Below are 19,583 nucleotides of genomic sequence, written 5' to 3'. Positions count from 1 at the left end.
CACAATAACAAAAGGCAGAGGGATGCCTCCGTCACTCAGAGGGTGGACTGATGACCCTAGTGTCTCCGCCCCTGGGCAGTCAGCGGAGACTCTGGTTCAAAACAAAAAATCAGTAGCAAGATGTGAAGGCTTGACTGTCTTTGAAAGATCATCAAGAGGGTGTTGTGGCTGGTTGCTAGGTCTCAATGACATTTGGTCTCTAAATATGTCTTAAAGGGATAGTTCACCCAAAAAATGAAAATTACCCCATGATTTACTCACCCTCAAGACATCCTGAGTGTATACTTTCTTCTTTCAGACGAATACAATAGTAGTTATATTAAAAAATGTCCTGGCTCTTCCAAGCTTTATAATGGTAGTGAATGGGGGTTGAGATTTTGAAGTCCAATAAAGTGCATCCATCCATCATAAAAAGTGCTCCACACAGCTCTGTGAGGTTAATAAAGGCCTTCCGAAGTGAAGTGATGTGTTTGTGTAAGAAAAATATCCATATTTAAAACTTTAGAAGCAGTAATCTCTAGTTTCCGCTAACTGATGACGTGTGTTTACGAGAGAATGGCGTTCCAGCAGATGATGTAAGTGTACTATAAGCTCCAGTGGCAAGTGAATGGCAGTCACGAATCAGAAGTACAAAACAAGGATTTGTAAAGGAAAATGTCGGAGGATTACAATATAAGCCAAGAGGAGACTGGTTTTCCTTTGCTGTAAAAAAAAACAACAGTTTATAGATTAACAGATTAATACGGATTGTTGTTTTTTTTTACACAAATGCATTGAATCACTTCAGAAGGCCTTTATTAATCCCCTGGGGCCATGTAGAGCACTTTTTATGATGGACGGATGCACTTTTTCGACCTTAAAAATCTCGGCCCCCATTCACTGCCATTATAAAGCTTGGAAGAGCCAGGACATTTTTTATATAACTCTGATTGGATTTGTCTGAATGAAGTAAGTCATATACACCTAGGATGGCTTTAGGGTGAGTAAACCATGGGGTAATTTTCATTTTTGGGTGAACTAACCCTTTAAGTTCCTCTTTCTGCATTTTTTTCACCTGATTTATTGCTCACCAAATTAAAATAGCAAATGCAAATGTTTAAAAAAGTAACCCACGCCCACTTTCAGGACAAACGGTGTGGGATGGGATACACTCTGAAGCTTAATACTTAGGGTTAGGGGTTTGAACAAATCAACCACCGCTAATTATCCTCAACCAAGGTTTCTTTGTACAAAGAATAACAAGGAGACCTTGGCTAAGCAAGAGCCGATCCATCCAATCATAGCGTTCCTAAGCAACAGATAAGTTCACAATAGACGCAGCTGTAGTTAAATGGCTATTCACAGCGGGAACCGTGCGCGACTCCTCTGGAAGTCAATTTACCGCTGGATCGCACTGCAACCTTGAGGCGTTTCACATTGTTCACAGCACTGGGCTGATGGCTGCCGCTTTCAAATGAAATAAAAGACAAGAAAAAGTCAAGATAATGAAACCACTCTCATGTTTTCCTCAGATTCTGTGGTTTTCAAGCACAAATCTGAAGTTCGATGGAATCAAGGTTTTTTCAGGTCTGCCTCGATTTTTCATCTTCTTATGAAATAAGCTTCTAAAACGTAGGCAGGGCAAAGAAAACCGCTCTAAGCCACAACAGTATCAGTAAGCAGGCACAGTGCACTGTGACACTGTTCGCAACCGAACAAGAGCTCCATTCAAAGTTGTTAACCTTCAATGCTGAAAAAAAAATGCAATCGCCATGAGACGCAATAATCAGATGTGTGTTATTTCTGCAGCTGAATCTTCGCTTTTGGGTCACGAACGGCTGCCTGCTTAAACCATTATGCTTATTGGTCATGTGACCACTGAGGACTTTTGAATTGTATAAAGTTGTGCATATTTTTAATTCACAAAATTGATGATTTCTTGACTCCGATTGGTTGAGATCAATTTTTCAGAGCCAGTAATGATGAGTTGGGCTGTTTTAAGCGAGATATGTAAAAAAGCAAATAAAAGAAACTGTTCTACCAGATCATTTTAGGTAAGGGCAAAAACATGAAAAGATGTATAGCCTATAGACACATGGTATAAACCAAATAATTGACTCTAGACTGTTGAATTATTGAAAAATTAATGCACTACTTTACATTTTGGCCACACTGTCACCCTGGGTGAATGAAATCATTTTTAATTATTCATTGGCCCATTGTCAATTATTCCTTTTTTAATATTAACATTCGGACACTTATATTAATCGTTTAAGTTACAATATATTCTGTAGATGGTTGATGGAAAAGATTCACCTCAATTAAGGATTAAGGCTGTAGTATTTGACACACCTTTTGAGGTGCAATTAAACTGAATAAAGTTTGAAATGGTACCAAAACAAATGACTTTTTTTAGCTTGCAATGTCATTTCTAAAAGAACTGGAAATCTTTAAAGTCACTATATTAATAATAAAAAAAAAATCCATAGTTAATAAGGATGGGTTGGAGTTGTTATCTTAGTATAATTGATATACTATTATAGATTTTGTTAATATTTTGAATTACATTTTATTTTTAGATTTTCTGTTTTTATTTTAATTTTGCTTGTTTTAGTAATTTGTCTTTTGTAATTTGTTTTTGTAATTTTTTTATTTGTTTCTTCTTTATTCTTTATATGTCTGTGTGTGTGTGTATATATAGTTTTTATTTTAGTTTTTATCTTAGTTTGTTTGGTTTTAGTTATTTTAGCATTAAAAGTTAAACTAAATGAAATCGAAAAAGGCTGTTTTGGCAACTAGCCGAAATAAGTGTGTGTTTTCTTATTTATTCATTCATTCATACATTCATTCAATCAATGATTTTTTTGTGGTTTTAGTTTTAGTTAATGATAACCCTGGTTATACTTCTGGTTGCATACTTCAGTGATTTTTTTTAAAGTAAATTTCTGTACATACACATACCTTAATGGCTTGGCTACATAAAACAATTTCCACCATTATTGTTCTTAAAAGCTGAAGTTCTTTAAATACACATAGCAGAGAATATTATGACACATTTTGGGGTAAGTTGTCACAATTGAAACGTCATTAAATGCCAATTTAAACATTTCTAGTGTAAAAATAAATGCAGAATTATTCACAGACAAGTCCACAATAAAAAATACAAAATAAAAAAAAAAATCTATTTTGGTCCAAAAAAATAGGTATTTGACATACTGACCTACTGTAAATGGACCTCAGCTGATTGTCCAATTAGCAATCGTGTAATTGAACCATAGTTACTGACAAATAACCCTTGTGATAACTAGCCCTGGTTGCTCTAATTTACTTCTTCACCTAAAAAGTCATATTTCTATTGATAGAAACATGTACAAACACATCTCAAAAACAGTAAAAAAAAAATTATATGTCTAACAAGAACTTAAAAACTATGGGAAAAAAAAAACGAGAAATATGACTGAAAACACTGCCACTGAAGTGAATGATATGAAGGACGGGTCTGCATTCTCAATACAACCCAACATTGACTAAGCTATCCACGCTCCCTCATCTCCAGAGACGCCAGACTAGTCAATAATTCAGAAGCCGAGGCAGAAATGATATAAGCATGAATGGACAGCTGGAAAACAAAGAGAATGAGGAGAAAAGAGGAGCGAAAGGGGGTCATTTTGAAGTAAACAATGTTTTATTTTTGATTTTAAAAGAGGAGCGAAAGGGGGTCATTTTGAAGTAAACAATGCAATATTTTATAATATTGCAATTTCTAAGAAAAACACATAACACTTTTATAAAAAAAAACACTAGTCAACATGATAAATAACCGTCTGATTCACTTTCAGATGATAAAGATTCTGTTCTCTAAACAATATCCTGCTGCCTGTAATTCTGCAGAAGCTGTCAGTAATGCAGCAGCTGACAGCAGAAGTTTCACACACCAGACATGGTGCATGCGTAAGAGTGATGATTCAGGCCATTAGCGCTCATCAATGATGCTGCATCAGTTATTAGATCGAGTGGCTGTGAGGCTGGCAGACTAACTTCATTTACTGTTTAATTATTCCACACACTGTTGTTATTAATCATGCAGATAACACATGCCATTTGTTAAATCCTAATCGTTCCCTTCATGTTGTGTTCTAGCGAGATCTGTTTTGCTGTACCACATGAGTGAGTAATGACATCTGGGAGTCACAGCGGCTCTGTGACGGTGGATTTATGGTAGTGAGTAAAAAAGTAAGAAATCATATTTTGCATTAAGAAAATGCAAGCTTACATTTATGAGCATTGAGGATTTTTTTTCCTGACACTGTGAGAGTTTTTCCTGATTAAAGATGATTTCCTCCATAACTATTAGCATGACAAGGAATAAATAATAATATGTAAAAAAAAAAAAAAAAATTAAAATATGCCATTGCATCACTGCTTATTTTAATAAATGATAATATTAATATTACTTTTGTTGTTGCTGTTATTATAATAAATGATCATTTACTAAAAGGAACATATATTATGCGGTGATATATCTTATAAAATAATTTTATAATATATATTTTTTATTATTAAAATTTGCACAAATTCCCCCCAAATGATCAGTATGACACTGAATAACAACAATAATAAAAATATAAAAAAGAAAAAACTAAATAAGAAATTAACTTATTTTAGCATATATTAGGCGGTGATATACTTGCTTTCTATTTTAGAAAAAAAATCAATTTTTTTTTCTTTTAAATAAAAATATTGTATATTATTCAGCATACATTAGACAGTGATAAAGTGATAGATTTAATATTTAATAATTCCATTTATTTTTGGTTATAAACACAATAAAATATATTAAAAGATCATTATATCAAAGCCTAATTTGTTATTTATTATATAAATGATTTATTCATGTCTTACAGTAATGTTTAACATGATATGTATATGTCCAGCCAGAAAGAGATCCAAAGGTTTATCATGGTTTCTGCTAGTTACTGTTACTGTAATAAATCTTGATATTAGAACCAACAAAAAATACAATAGGTTTTCTAGACTTTGTACCAGGGTAATACCATAGTGTTTTGGAAATGATACTATGGTAATACCATGGTTTCAGACTCTACCATGATGGAAATCCCACAGTATTCTTAGATGAATCTTAAAAAGAACATATATTTGAACAGTATCTATTAAAATACTATAATCTGAACCATCACTGATCATGGTACTACCAATAGTTTTTGGAAAGTAGCTACTACTGCCTTCAAAACAAGAAAATCAAAGCAAACCAAAAGATTCTAGAAGTGTCTTACATAGTTTTAAGAAGATCCTATATCAGTGTATTCTAATTTCAGCAACAATCTGTTTAGTCTGCAGTCATATGAAGAGTAACATTGTAACATTGATATTTTGGTAGGAACTAAGGTCTTTATGGCCAGATTTGTTGAAGACTTAGGCATGTACAGATGTAAGCGCACCAAAGCAAACCCTAAAACAAGAAAGAACAAGACGCTGAGGCCTTCAGTTGTTGATAAAAGCAGAACAAAGCCTGATCACGCTGAACACACTCGATATGATGAAAGCAGAACAAAGCCTGACAAACACAGCCGAAGGCTCGGAGCGGCAGAAGGAGACTGACTGAAGGAAAGCGAGGCAGACGGAGCTCCGCGCCTCACGTCTCCAGAGGAAAGAAGTCACCCAGCAGGATTTAAAAGCCTTGTCTTTATCAGGCTCCTCTCGGCGCTCCGGCTTTGAAATATAATGACACTCGTTTGTAAATCTCTCTGTGAACGACTGGAAAAATTTCAAATGCCACAAAATGCCATTGAGAAGATATCTTGTAGGGAGGGTTTTTGGATTTGCACCTCAAGCTTTCGAAAGAGATTTGCTTCTTTTATTGCGTTCCTCTATTCATTAAAGTCAGACTAGAGGAATGTGTTTCAGGAAGATTATAGCAAGTGTTACACTGGAACTGACTACACCTTAAAGGAGTAGTTCACCCAAATTTTTAATTTGCTAAATATTTACTTATCATCAGGCCATCAGAGATGTAGATGAATTTGTTTATTTTTTAGGACAGATTTGGAGAAATTTAGCATTGCATCACTTGCTCACCAATGGATGCTCTGCAGTGAATGGGTGCCGTCAGAATGAGAGTCCAGACATCTGATAAAAACATCACAATAATCCACAAGTAATCCACAACACTCCAGTCCATTAATTAACATCTTGTGACGTGAAAAGCTGTGTTTATAAGAAACAAATCCATCTTTAAGATGTTTTTTAACTCAAACCATTGCTTCCAGCTAAAATATGAGTCCATAATTCATAATAACGCTTCCTCCAGTGAGAAAGTCCATCAACTGTCATCCTTTCACATCAAAATCCACTGACATATTTGTTTAGAGCTGTTTTGGGCTGATTTTATCTGTAAACAGTGCCTGATCTGTGCATATTTCTCTCCTGATTCAGGCAAAATGACATTTTCACTGGAGAAAGCTGGATTATGGACTCATATTTTACTTGGAAGCAAAAGATGGATCTTTTCACTTCACAAGTCTCTCATTCTGACGGCACCCATTCACTGTAGAGGATCCACTGGTGAACAAATGTTGTAGTGCTACATTTTTCCAAACAAACTTGTTACACTTTGGATGGCCTGAGGGCTTAAATAAATAAATACACATTTTAAAAATGTATATTTGTGGACAAATTATCACCAGCCCACCAAATGACGATATTATATTGGACAGGCCATTATTCAAACTATAGATGTGAGTTGTGGCCTTTCTATATCTGTGTACTATAGTATACCTTCAAATGCAGCATTTTTCAGCTTTCGGACACATTTCTCTTAACAGTTTTTATATAAAATCAAAGTCTCAAACAAAATGAACAGAGAAAAGCATAACAAGAAGGAACTGATGGGAGCGTTTAAAGTGCTGGAGTCTCTGTTGGTGAAATAAAGCTGCAGATCTCGTCACAGAGGAGAAGGCACGTTTGTGACTGATAACAGGTTTAGTGACGGCTTCAATCATTTTTGAACAATTTAAGCTGTCTTTCATATCTGAAATGATCTTGTTTGTATTATAACAAGCAAATTCATTGGATCATCACTGTTTAGCAGAGATTAACCGACCTTCATGATTAATTCTAAAAATTATGCATTTTCCCCCTCCACGGGGAGCTTTAAATATGAGACGCTTCGGATTCACTCATAAACAACAACAAAAGTGACCTCATCTCCATTAGAGGAAGTCACTTCAAACGCTGAAAGGCAATCAACACCTCGCATAGTAATTAACAGCAATATGAGTGTTTTACCAATGACTTTCTCTCTGTTCAGGATCCAGCATTAAAGGGTCATCATCCTCAACCCCGAAACACTCACACACCACGTGTCTTCCTCTCACAGGGACCTGCGCATGCAAATGACAATCTGTTGTGTTACTAATGAAGGGCTGGTCATGTGACGTGAGGGTGAAGAGTCCCTGTACGGTGAGAGGGGGAGGTGCTGTGGAAAGACCTGCCTTTAATCCCAGTCCAATTTGTTTCATAAATGTCATTTTATTAACAGATATACCTCCATTAATGAAAATGCTTGGCAAAAGAATCATAAAAAGTATGACATATGCAATATTCCAAGCCTAATGTGAGGAACACACCAAAATTTAAGTCAATATCATATGGATTTTCAAAAGAATAAATAAATTACTAATATGAATGGATATGGATGGATGGATGGATGGATAGATAGATAGATAGATAAAAATAAACCTAACATAATAGATAAATAAACCTAACTACAGTATATGAATAAAAATGAATCAATAAATGAATAACTAAATATAAATGAACAAATGAAACAAATTAAAAAAATTAATAACAAATAAAAATAAATAAATAGCATTGGAAAGCTATAGCATTGGGTAGATTTTTAGAGAATAATGTCTAAGTAAGTATTTTTTTTTCCAACCTATCTTGTTGTATGTGAATAAAGTAAATAAATAAATAAATACAAGTAAATGAATAAATAAAAGTAAATAATAATTAAAAAAAAAATACAGCTATGGCATGGGGGGGGGGTTTAGAGAATAACAAATATATAAAAGTACTTTTTTTTCTAACCTATTTTATTGTGGGGAAAAGAGCTGCTTGGACGTGCTGTGAAATATCTCCTTTTTTGTTCCACAGAAATGAGAAATTGGAGCAACTGAGTAAATAACAGAATGATTAATATTGGTTAAATGATCCCTTTAAATAGCTAATTCTTTATAACGTTACATAATCCATTTATTACTCTATTACAGCAGTTTAATAAAACAAACTTCATATATGTTCATTAGCAGGATGCCATAAAATATCTCTAAGGAGAGCCGACGACTCGTGTAACATGCTTCCCGTCATTGATTTTACACACAATGACAGTAGCAACCACACGTTATACTGTCATTAGTTGGCTATCAGTTTCATAAATGAGACACTGAACATAATACTTTGGGTGCAAGCTGTATCACTGAACATAAAGTTCTTCATAAAACCAGATGAGCACATCTGTCCCATGTCCACTGGGCTTTCTGAGACGACTCATATCTGGTAATAGAGATGACTCAGAGACTGTATCAGTCTTCACTGAAATAATGAGATCACCATATTTAAAGGAACTGTTGCAATCTAGGTATTGAACCAGCAATCTCTCTGACTAAAATCTAAAAACCGTCTCACAACGAAAAAAGTCTCTGCCTGCAAATCTTCCACTACACAAGTAAACAATTTAATATGAATTCTGGTGGAAAGACTTTTCTGTAAAAATAAAGAGAAAAATTAAAGAGTGAGAACAGCTGCGTCAGACAGTGAGGGATTTATAATTCTTATCAGTGAGGCTGCAGTGAGAGAAGTCAGACTTAAGCAGTTATTCATAACATTTTGTTAGGGCTGAGGCACAGAATTGGGGCACATGTGGAGCAGGCTGAGCTGCAGGCCTCAAGTGGGTGACACAGGTTCAAGTCTCGCTTGCAACACTTCCTGATCCTATAGTTCCTTTTATTCTGCAACAATAAACCAATGATTTCCTGTCATTTTCTAAAAAAGGATCAACATTACACACACACACTCAAAAAAATAAAAAAAGAAACACGAAACAAAGCAACATAACAAAAAAAACCTCAAAGAAAAAAAACTACAAAAGATAACAACTCAAAACAACAAAAAATAGCACAAAATAGCAACATAAAAAACACCATAAAGCAAAAATCTAAATAAAATAAAACAAAACAACACAACATAAAACACAATTATACACAAAAAAACACCAGACAACAACAAATCACAAACACAATACAAAACAACAAAAAAGCCACAAAACACAACAAAATAACAAAAACACCTCAAAGCAAAAAGAAAAAAGAAAAACAAAACACAAAAAACACCACAACAAATGAACAAAAAAAAACAACAGAACAAAACATCAAAAGACAAAAAAACACAACAAAACCCAACACAACAAAACATTACAAGACAAAAAAATTAATAAAAAAACAACAAAAACAATGCAACAAAAAACACCACAAAACAGAAAACTTACAAAGTGAGCTCAAAGAAATACAAATAATGACATGTATAAATATAAAGGCACTTGTTCCTATATATAAAAAAATCATAAAAAAGTTTAGTGTTTTCTTGTCTTCAGTTGGATTATTTGTTACACATTTTTGAAGTAATAAAATAAAATAAAATAAAATAAAATAAAATAAAATTACACCATTTTGTAGTTTTGTATTGTCTAAACCGGCAATCAGACGTGACTAATTTCTGAAAAGTTGTGGGCTCATTTGAAGCGGCTCCCAAAACCAGCTTTAACTGCTGTAGTGTGTTTATGTGGTCTGGCCAGAGCCGCATGTCGGATTTGTTGCCAGGCATTTCTCTGCGTGATCTCAGTGAGGGAAAGGGAAGGAATAACACCATGCAGTTTTCCTTATGTCTGACAAAAATAGTCAGAAATTACTCAATTTACACACTACCATGCTTTACAATGGCTTTACTTCCAGAAGTGGTAGTCAGCTCATACTGTTAATATATTTGAATATACTTACTTATCTTAAAAATAAAATATTGCCTAATTATGATTATCCTGCTTTTTAGACCAGTTATACCATATCAATACCTTGGTCTTTTGGATCTATTTGGTCTCACCGCAGTATGGAGACACAAACGCTGCATGTAAAATCAACAGTGACAAATTATGACCATTTGCCCTTAGTTCATTTACAACTCACTCAACCAGCCATTCGCAGCATCAGTATCAGATCTTTGTTTTCTCAGAGAGGGGTGTAATGGAGGGCTGCGTCATTGATCTCCGCAGGGGGCTGAGGGGACGGCGGGTTTCTCTCTCTCTGTGGGACTCTCAGATGAAACGCATCGGGCTGTCGGGTCATTTGTATCACGATGACGTTCACAAACATTACACCGACTGTTCTCTGGCTTCAAAGCATTGGTTTCATGTCTGAAAACAGCTGTCTGGGTCTTCTCATGGTCAGCTGGAGAAAACTGAAGATGTGTTGTTTCTATCACAGCAATGTACAATCACCAAAGCCATTCAGAATGGAAAGATGACCTATGTGCTACATTTCTAGTTTTCTGAAGCCATATGATTTTGTTAATGTGTGAGTTTTGTTTTTGCAGACTAAAATTAGATGCCATTTCAGTTTGAATAAAATTGACCAAGAAAAAATAAATAAATAAATACTAATGGATGGTTAAGGTTTTTTAATATTTTTTAATGTTAAAGTCTCTTATGCTCAGCAGTGCTGCATTTATTTGATCAAAAATATTACTAATGAAAAATATTATTACAATTGAAAATAACTGTTTTCTATTTGAATATATTTTAAAATGTAATTTATTCCTGCTATGCAATGCTGAATTTTCAGTCTTCGGTGTCACATGATCCTTCAGAAATCATTCTAACATGCTGATTTGCTACTTAATTATTATCAATTAATATTGGTGCTCAATTATTAATTATTATAAACTGTGAAATCAGTTGCTACTTAATATTACCCCATATTACCTTACTTACCCTAAACATTTGAATGCTTACCAAAAAAATAAAATAAAAAAATACATTAAAAAAGCTTTGCCATTACAGGAATAAATTACATTTTAAAATATATTGACAAAAATAAATATTTCTTTTAAATTGTGATATTTAAAATGGTATTTTTTTTAATCAAATGAATGCAGTCTTAGTGATTTAAAATTCTTTATACATTTTTAAAAACATCTTAATTATTTCTTAACTTAATTATAATGTTAATTTTTGGGTGATAGTGTAACATCACAAGATATTAACTAAATAAAAAAAATATTTTAATCAAAAGACAAGAACCATGACTTAACCATATACTTTTGCAGTATGGAAAAAGAGAAGCATGAACATTTTTCAAAATTTCTTCTATTGTGATCCACAAAAAGATGTTCAGATTAGGGACAACATGAGTAAATGTTGACAATTTTGGGGTGAATTCATTTATTGTTGATGAACTTTATCTTTAGTCTGTTCTGTTTATGTAAAGTCCATGGGAAATTCATCAGATTAGAATTATTTACACAGAACTTTATGGTTTAAATCAATTGTTTCTGCCGTCTAACCTTTGTCTGAAGTCTGCCTGAAGACGATAAGCCCCTTCCACAACACTAGCTTTCTGAACTACACAAAATTACAGCTTTATGGCGGATGTTGAAATCCCACAGAGATAAGACTCACACAGCCTTATATCACTGAGAAATTAGGTCTTCTTCAAACACTGACAATAAACTCCCGGCAGACCGATGCCAGGATTTAATTCTGACCATCCCAGATGGCCAAAACAGAGTCCACAATATTGTGCCAAATCAATCATATAGCAGTCATATGTTTAGTCTGTATTGCCTGCGGTGTAAATGAAATTCTCAAAAACGAAATACTGAGAATAATTCATTTACCTATAGTCTTGCTGGCCTTTCAAAAAAAAAGTGCATGAAAGGCTACAATACAATACATGGATCACAAATAAACCAAATAAAAATAAATGCAGTAAAAATCTCACAATAAAGTTCATTTGAAGGGACAGTCCAGTCAAATCAATTCCTCACCCTATTGCTATTCAAAACCTGACTATTTATAGAATGACTATTTATAGAATGCAAAATAAAAAAAAAGTCTTAAAGGGATAGTTCACCCAAAAATGAAAATTACATCCTGAGGCCTCCTCTGGAACACCACTCTCTCGTGAACGCGTGTACGACGGTTAGTGGAAGTTAGAGATTACTGTTTAATTTGATATATGGATATTTTTCTTACAAAAATGCATCGATTTGCTACAGGAGGCCTACTGTATATTCATCCCCCGAGCCACATGAGGCACTTTTTATTATGGATGGATGCGCTTTATTGGACTTCTTTTGGACTGTTGAAAAATAACAGCCATTCACTGCCGTTATAAAGCTTGGAAGAGCCAGGACATTTTTTAATCTAAGTCTAATCTCCTTAAAATCCAAGAAGAAATGTTGGAAAAGCTCATTTCGGATCATTATACAACCAGGTATTTTTTCAGCACAATAAAACAGCCTCTCTTTGTAAGGCTCTGGTGCAGACGGGGCAAAACGTAATTAGTGAGCATACTCCAAATACTGCAAACATGCTTCTGGATCCCTACAGAAATCAGGTTACTATGGTTCACTATTTCCATCTTCCTCTCTGCCTTTCCTTGAGAAGAAACAAAAGATGGCGGAGAACTTTCCTTTGACTCCAATCATGCATACATGCAAACCTATTCCATAAATTTACTGATGAAATATGATCTGAAATATGAACTTGGTGTTTGATCAGAGGTCAGATGTATGCTGTCGGAAATCATGATTCCCTCTGAGATTTGTGATGAAAAGCCCAGTCGAAAAGTAATATCATACACATAGTAGATGTAAATTAACATAATTAACAAACTATGAAAAAAAAGTATTGGTCAAATTATCATACCATCTTTTGGGACTTTGAGTCTTTAATCTAAAAGCAGTTATATTAGACACACTGCATGGAGCAGATCTTAGTAATTTCCCCGTGTGAAAGAGGAAGGAAAATCAATATTCATAATTGTCCCAATACGTGCATGCATAATGTGCCATATTTGCATAAGCAAGTGAAGATTTTGTTATTTTTGTACTAGAGAAACATCATTGCAACTAATTACACTGATGTAGAATGAGTGTTCATTAGTTTAAATCTGAGGATAAATAAATCCTGAATGTCAAATTTTAATTTCACAAATTGATTTGCCATTTTCAATATCAGGCACATTTGCTTTCTTTCTGAAAATCAGCAGAGGTGCATAAGAAAGAAGAAACTTAGTTTCATTATAAATAAAAAATATTTTATGAAAAAATGTTACAATAAAAATGAAAAAATGTTGCTTTGGCAAAATTTTATTTAATTTCAGTTGATAATTATTGTAAGTAACAAAATTATTTTCATGGTTTTAGTTAACTATAATAACACTGGTATGCATACAATTCTATATAATATTTCTAGTACATATTTTTTGTTAAGTTTTTTTTTTTTAATGATGATACTTGAGTTTATTTTCTTGTACATGAATTTTTCTAATGTAATAAATGAGCTAAAATGGCTGCAGATTGACCCCCAAATCTCTCTCACACATGTTCACAATAAAAGCCAAATCCATCCATCCATCATCAGTTTAAAGCCGAATGCGCTAAAGGCAAAGCCACACACAATCAGTCCACGGCACAGATTTCACACAAAATACTCCCTGGGCAGCCATCAATTCCAGCCATTAATTACAGCACTAATTTGTGGGAGTACATCTTTACAGCCAGTGTATATGCAGCTACAGACCTCCACAGAAAGCCCTATAGATCTTATTCTGTTCAGGAAAGATCTTATTAAAACGGCTGCAAGCTGTGTTTGAAGGAGCATAGAAAGAGGACCACAGGCCAAGGTCGAGACGACCGTGAAAACACAGCAAGAGACGGACATTCACCTTCCAGACCTCCCTCAGTGCTGCAGAGGAACCGAGATGGAAAAAACTGACATGAAAATTATATTCTTATTTTGTAAATATATATTGTGCAAGTATTAATTTGGCTTAGTCAAAATAGATATTCTCATAAACAAATGATACAACTTCAAAAAATAAAACAATTAAAATAAATTAAAATGTTGTATATATATATATATATATATATATATATATATATATATATATATATATATATTACAACTTCAAAAATAAAGCAGTTAAAAAAAAAATAATAATAATAATAATAATAGAATTTAAAAGAAATAAAAATATTTTAAAATGTAATTTATTCCTGTAATTTTAGGAGTTATTTTTATGTTTAGTTTGTTTATGGTAATATAGGGGTAATAACTGAGCACCAATAATAAGATAGACTCTCATAAAATGATACATAAAATATACAAATATTTAAAATAATTTTATTTTTAAATATTTTTACATAAAAAGCAATACTACTTCTAAAATATAAAAGTATAGTAATACATAGTAAATTAAAATATTAACTTAGAAATATATAACTTTATATTTATTAACTTTTTAGTTTTATACTATGCTATTTTAGTATCACTGATACTGCTTTATAGCTTTCATTAATATTTTTAATTTGTTTTCATTTTAGTTTTATTGTGTTTTTGTCATTTTTGTCAGTTAAAATGCGTTTAATGTTAATTGATATTATAGTTATATATAAGTCTAAGTTTTATTAGTTTTAGTTCTTTTTATACATCAAATGAAATTAAATGAAAATTAAAAATATTAGTTTTTAGTTTTTTTTTTTTTTTACGGCTATATGGTTTTTCTTAATTTCTATAATAGTTATATTAGTTTTAGTTATTTTAGTACATCAAATTAAATCTAATTAAATTTATTTAAGCATAATAACCTTAAATTGCACAAAATAAAATAAATAAATGTTAAATGTTTAAAAATGTGTAGTGATATATTTGAGTTGTGTCTTTGTTATGTGAAGTTGTTCAGTGTATTTGTAGAGTGTCTGTGTAGCACGCTAAATTTTTTTTTTTAATGTCATAGTGTCATCATGCTCTGTTTCCTGCCAGTAAGTCTTGGCACAGCAGACGGCGTGATGTGTCACACACAGCTCACCAATGCTTTACAGACGAGAGCTGTGCGTTTACAGGGGGCCGAGCACACGGCCAAGAACAAAGAGTAATTCAAGAAAACCTAAGTTTCAATGTTCTTCAGCCTCTCCTTGTTAAAAAGCCTTAAAGGGATACTCCACCCCAAAATGAAAATTTTGTCATTAATCACTTACCCCCATGTCGTTCCAAACCCGTAAAAGCTTCGTTCGTCTTCGGAACACAATTTAAGATATTTTGGATGAAAACCTGGAGGCTTGAGACTGTCCCATAGACTGCCAAGTAAATAACAGTGTCAAGGTCCATAAAAGGTATGAAAGTCGTCGTCAGAATACTCCATCTGCCATCAGACGTGCAATCTGGGTTATATGAAGCAACGGGGACACTTTTTGTAACTGAAGAAAACAAAAATAACAACTTTATTCAATAATTCCTTTGTCAGCGGTCTCCTCTGTGTCTCTTCATATTAACGTATGCTGCGTATGCTCTTCTGTGTCATCCGCGCCTCAAGGATGTGCTGTTTTCTTTCAATTCAAAGCTAAATACACGTAGAAACAGCACATCCTTGTGGTGCGGATGATACAGAAGAGCATTCTGTGATATGGAGAGACACAGAGGAGACTGTTGACAAAGGAATTGTTGAATAAAGTCATTATTTTGGTTTTCTTCACTTACATAAAGTGTCCTCGTCACTTCATATAACCCAGATTGCACGTCTGATGGCAGATGGAGTACTCTGATGACGACTTTCGTACGGGTTCGGAACTACATGGGGGTAAGTGAATAATGACAAAAGTTGCATTTTGGGGTGGAGTATCCCTTTAATCTCACACTCTGACCACTCGGGTGCATGAGAACAACACTCCACCGCAGGCTGAAATTCAATTCACTTGGTAATTAAAGCCTGTAATAAAGTATTACAATTGTTTTAAATATCTTGTTTTAAGGCCAATTTTGTATTTAAATGACATATGAAGGCATGTAGAGATTATGGTTTAGATATGATCCAGATGCATTGAGCTTTGGTGCTCATTTCGGAAAAACAGTTTTGAATCCAGCGAGCAATATATCCAAATCTGAGATTATTTTTTATATATTATCAAGATGAATTGAGATTTGGTGCTCATTTCGACATCTCTTTCAGCACAAATCAGGCTCTAGTTAGACAGCGAGATGTGTGCTGTATTAGTAAAAGCAGCTGTCAAACTCTGCGCTATCACACGTCCGCGAGCGAGACTGCTGCTGTTTTAATAAGCAGTGAGTGATTTGTACATGTCAGAGAGAGTCTAGTCTGTAGATCCTGACCCAGCTCAGGCTTCATTACACAGCGGTGCCATAAATCCACGCTCGCGCCCTCCGTAACTATGCTAAATCACTGAACAAATCATCCCCACTGACTCAAATTGATTTCCCCTCTTTTATGTCTAGAGACCATTTTGAAAATCTAATCAACCTCGGTTGTCAGGGCAGCTTGATCATGTCTGAAAATGTCTCTATGCACAGCGAACATCACGTAATTTTAAGCAAACGCAACCATATACAGATGTAATATCATATACACCACTGTTAAGACATCGACTGGAACATTAATGTATTTATACATTCAGAGATGCATTTTTCATTCATAGTAACAAACCTACTGCTTTTAAAGGAATGAACTTATTGATAAAATACACTAATCTTTAATATTTTTTTTTATTAATAATAATAATAATAATAATAATAATGTTATAGGATATAAAATATATGAAAATTATATGATTTCTAATCTTGCAATTCTTTTTGCATATATATCACATCAAACTTTATATAACATAAAATATTACAGTACATATAAATATTTTTAATATTTATGTTATTTTATGACATTGTAGGCTATAATTTCTATTTTTGAAATTTTTGTTTTATATTTTTGAATTTTTTTTTATATATGTGGGTATAATGTTATATTATATTATCATTACTACAAAACATATAAAAAATATACAATTTCTAATATTGTAAATTTTTTGTATATATGTGTCAAGCTTTATAAAAAATCTTAAATATTACATATAAATATACTATAGGCTATTGACATCCACCTTTATATAACATCATAAAAGATTGATGTAAATATATTATTATATTATATTATATTATATTATATATTATATTATATAAAATGCATCTACAAATGACATACTTTCTTATATTGTAATTATTTTTGTATATACTGACATCCATAATATATAACATCATGAAGTATTACAGTGTAATTATATTATATATTATATTTAAAAACAAAATATATAATTTGCCATTTTTCTCCAGATATATATGACATCTAGCTTCATAAAACATCATAAAATACTACATATGTTATATTATATTATATTATATTATATTATATATGCTCTAAAATCATTTAAAAATTGAATATTTTTAATATATTAATTAAAAATTTAAAATAATAACACAAATTTCATTTACACTAAAATTGTTATGTAGAATATCTGTTATGAAACTTCCTTAGGAAAGTACTATGTAAATAAATAAATAAATAAATAAAAGTAAAAATTATGTTACAAAACAACTAAACATCTTACAGATTCCAAAAGCGGAGTGTAATGAGATATGAGAGCGCGCTGGTACAACGAATGTGTGTGTGAGGGGTGTTTATCCTGACACAAGCAGCAGCTGCGTCCAGCTCTGTGTGTTACACTTGTCAACAGTAATAATCAGCTCTGTCTTCTCAATTGAACAGGGGACTGACAGTTTCACCAGGAACACACACCAATCCAATTAAGCCCTAATTGAGTGTTGCAAGGTCCAGTGATTACAACTGCCTCTAAGTAATAGGAGCAAGTGGTGAGATGACCTAAGAAATTAGGCGTGTGACCCGTAATGTACTGTTGAGGCCAATGAGGGTGAATCTGCTTTGGAGACTCTGATTGCTTTCTTCTGTCAGACTCCACAACCATTCAGTGTCACACAGCTGGGTACTTTCAGAAAATAGATGTTGTTAAGTTACATATGGAAGAGGACAGAGAATGATACTTACAGAGGTGTGTAAAAGTGGTAGTGTGCCCTCTATTAGAAAGATGGGTTTAAAGTATTAATTTCTAAGAAAAATAGTCTTACCATCTGTTGCAGGGCTTTACAATTTCTTCATTAGAAGATTCCTCGGCTCCTGGATGGTCTCAGTCCCATGGCCAAGTCTGCAGTGCATGGACAAGTAGTCATTCTGGACCTGAAGCAGGGTCATGATGCCACTGTAGCAGCAGAGCTCCTCATCCAGCCCTGTGAAGAGGTTCATGCAATGAGCATGGGTTCATGTTTGAGTCTGACATACAGATGGCTTCAACTTTGAGACGAATGTCATGATTTTTGTCATTCTTGCAGGAACCTGTAAAATTTAATGAATACATGTATCAATGACATGTCCAAAATAAAGGTAAACTATTACAAATACAGTTTAAACTCACATGCCAAGTTCTTTGAGGTGTACACTTTGTATTAATGTTGGTTTCATTTTAAGAATTTCATATTTAATGATGCAAAAATGTCATGCGGTGTAACCATCAAGTAAAAAGTAATAACTGTTTCCTTTGACTATGAATGCATGTGAGTGTACACATCTTGATCACAATATTTTTGCATTTGTCTTGAAAATAGTCACATTATTAATTCATGAATATAATTACATTTTCTGAGAGTTGCACCACATGACATTTTACAACCTGAACTTACCTTGCCTTGTCATTATAAGGGGTCCTGTTCCTGTTCTTTTTATTTTAATTTTTTTTTCTTTTCTTTTTTTTTGCATGTATCTGCATGTTGGTCGAGCCACATGACTTTGATTTGGTTGACAAATCAAAAATATTTGAAGCATATGGCAAACTACTCCTCATGATATTCGTTTCAAAAATTTGTTTTTAAATGAGTTTTTTTCTTCATTAGAATATTAGTACAGTTGTACCACCCTGACTTTTTTTTTTTTACTTTATGCACAAGAAAAAAAAATATTAAAATGAATTTTTATTCAGAAATTAAAAACATAGATGTAGATTTAATTCATATGTACAAATTTAATTTTTAATGTATTAGTGAACAAAGTAATAGATTAGCAAAACAAAAACAGCATAATGTCATTGACCCATAAATGTCAAAGACTACTGGGGCTCCAAAACCAGCCTACCATTGTGTAAAGTGAAGACAAACTTGTTGCGTAAGAAAGAATAAACCTCATCCAAACTGGCCTGTGTGATGGTTTCATCGTACATTCACTACCTCAGAAACAAAATCCAGTGACTTGTCTTCAATCCTGATCCATTCTCGCTGCATAATGAGAGAAGATAAAGAAAAACAAATGTGGTGAAAAAAGTTATGTTAATTAGAATCTAATTATAGCACTGCAGCTGGTATGTATTGCATATAGACCATATAGCGCATATATAAGTTTGTTCTA

General features: G+C 33.1%; 1 long non-coding RNA gene across 3 annotated transcripts in view; it reads right to left on the bottom strand.

Moving 5' to 3' along the window:
• LOC122142339 overlaps positions 1-19,583 on the bottom strand; it is a 30,945-nt gene that overhangs the window by 9,898 nt on the left and 1,464 nt on the right. For 2 of the 3 annotated variants that reach the window (XR_006158546.1, XR_006158545.1), the window contains exons 2-4: positions 19,314-19,453; positions 18,257-18,415; positions 2-91 (exon numbers count right to left, since the gene is read on the bottom strand). This is a non-coding gene — a long non-coding RNA (uncharacterized LOC122142339). Of the gene's footprint in view, position 1; positions 92-18,256; positions 18,522-19,313; positions 19,454-19,583 lie in introns of all 3 variants that reach the window. The other variant, XR_006158547.1, reaches the window with a different exon arrangement.

The sequence above is a fragment of the Cyprinus carpio genome, chromosome B25, assembly GCF_018340385.1.
Source record: "Cyprinus carpio isolate SPL01 chromosome B25, ASM1834038v1, whole genome shotgun sequence".
Classification (NCBI taxonomy): domain Eukaryota; kingdom Metazoa; phylum Chordata; class Actinopteri; order Cypriniformes; family Cyprinidae; genus Cyprinus; species Cyprinus carpio.
Note: the sequence above shows the minus strand (reverse complement) of the source record. Positions and strands in the feature narration are given on the sequence as shown.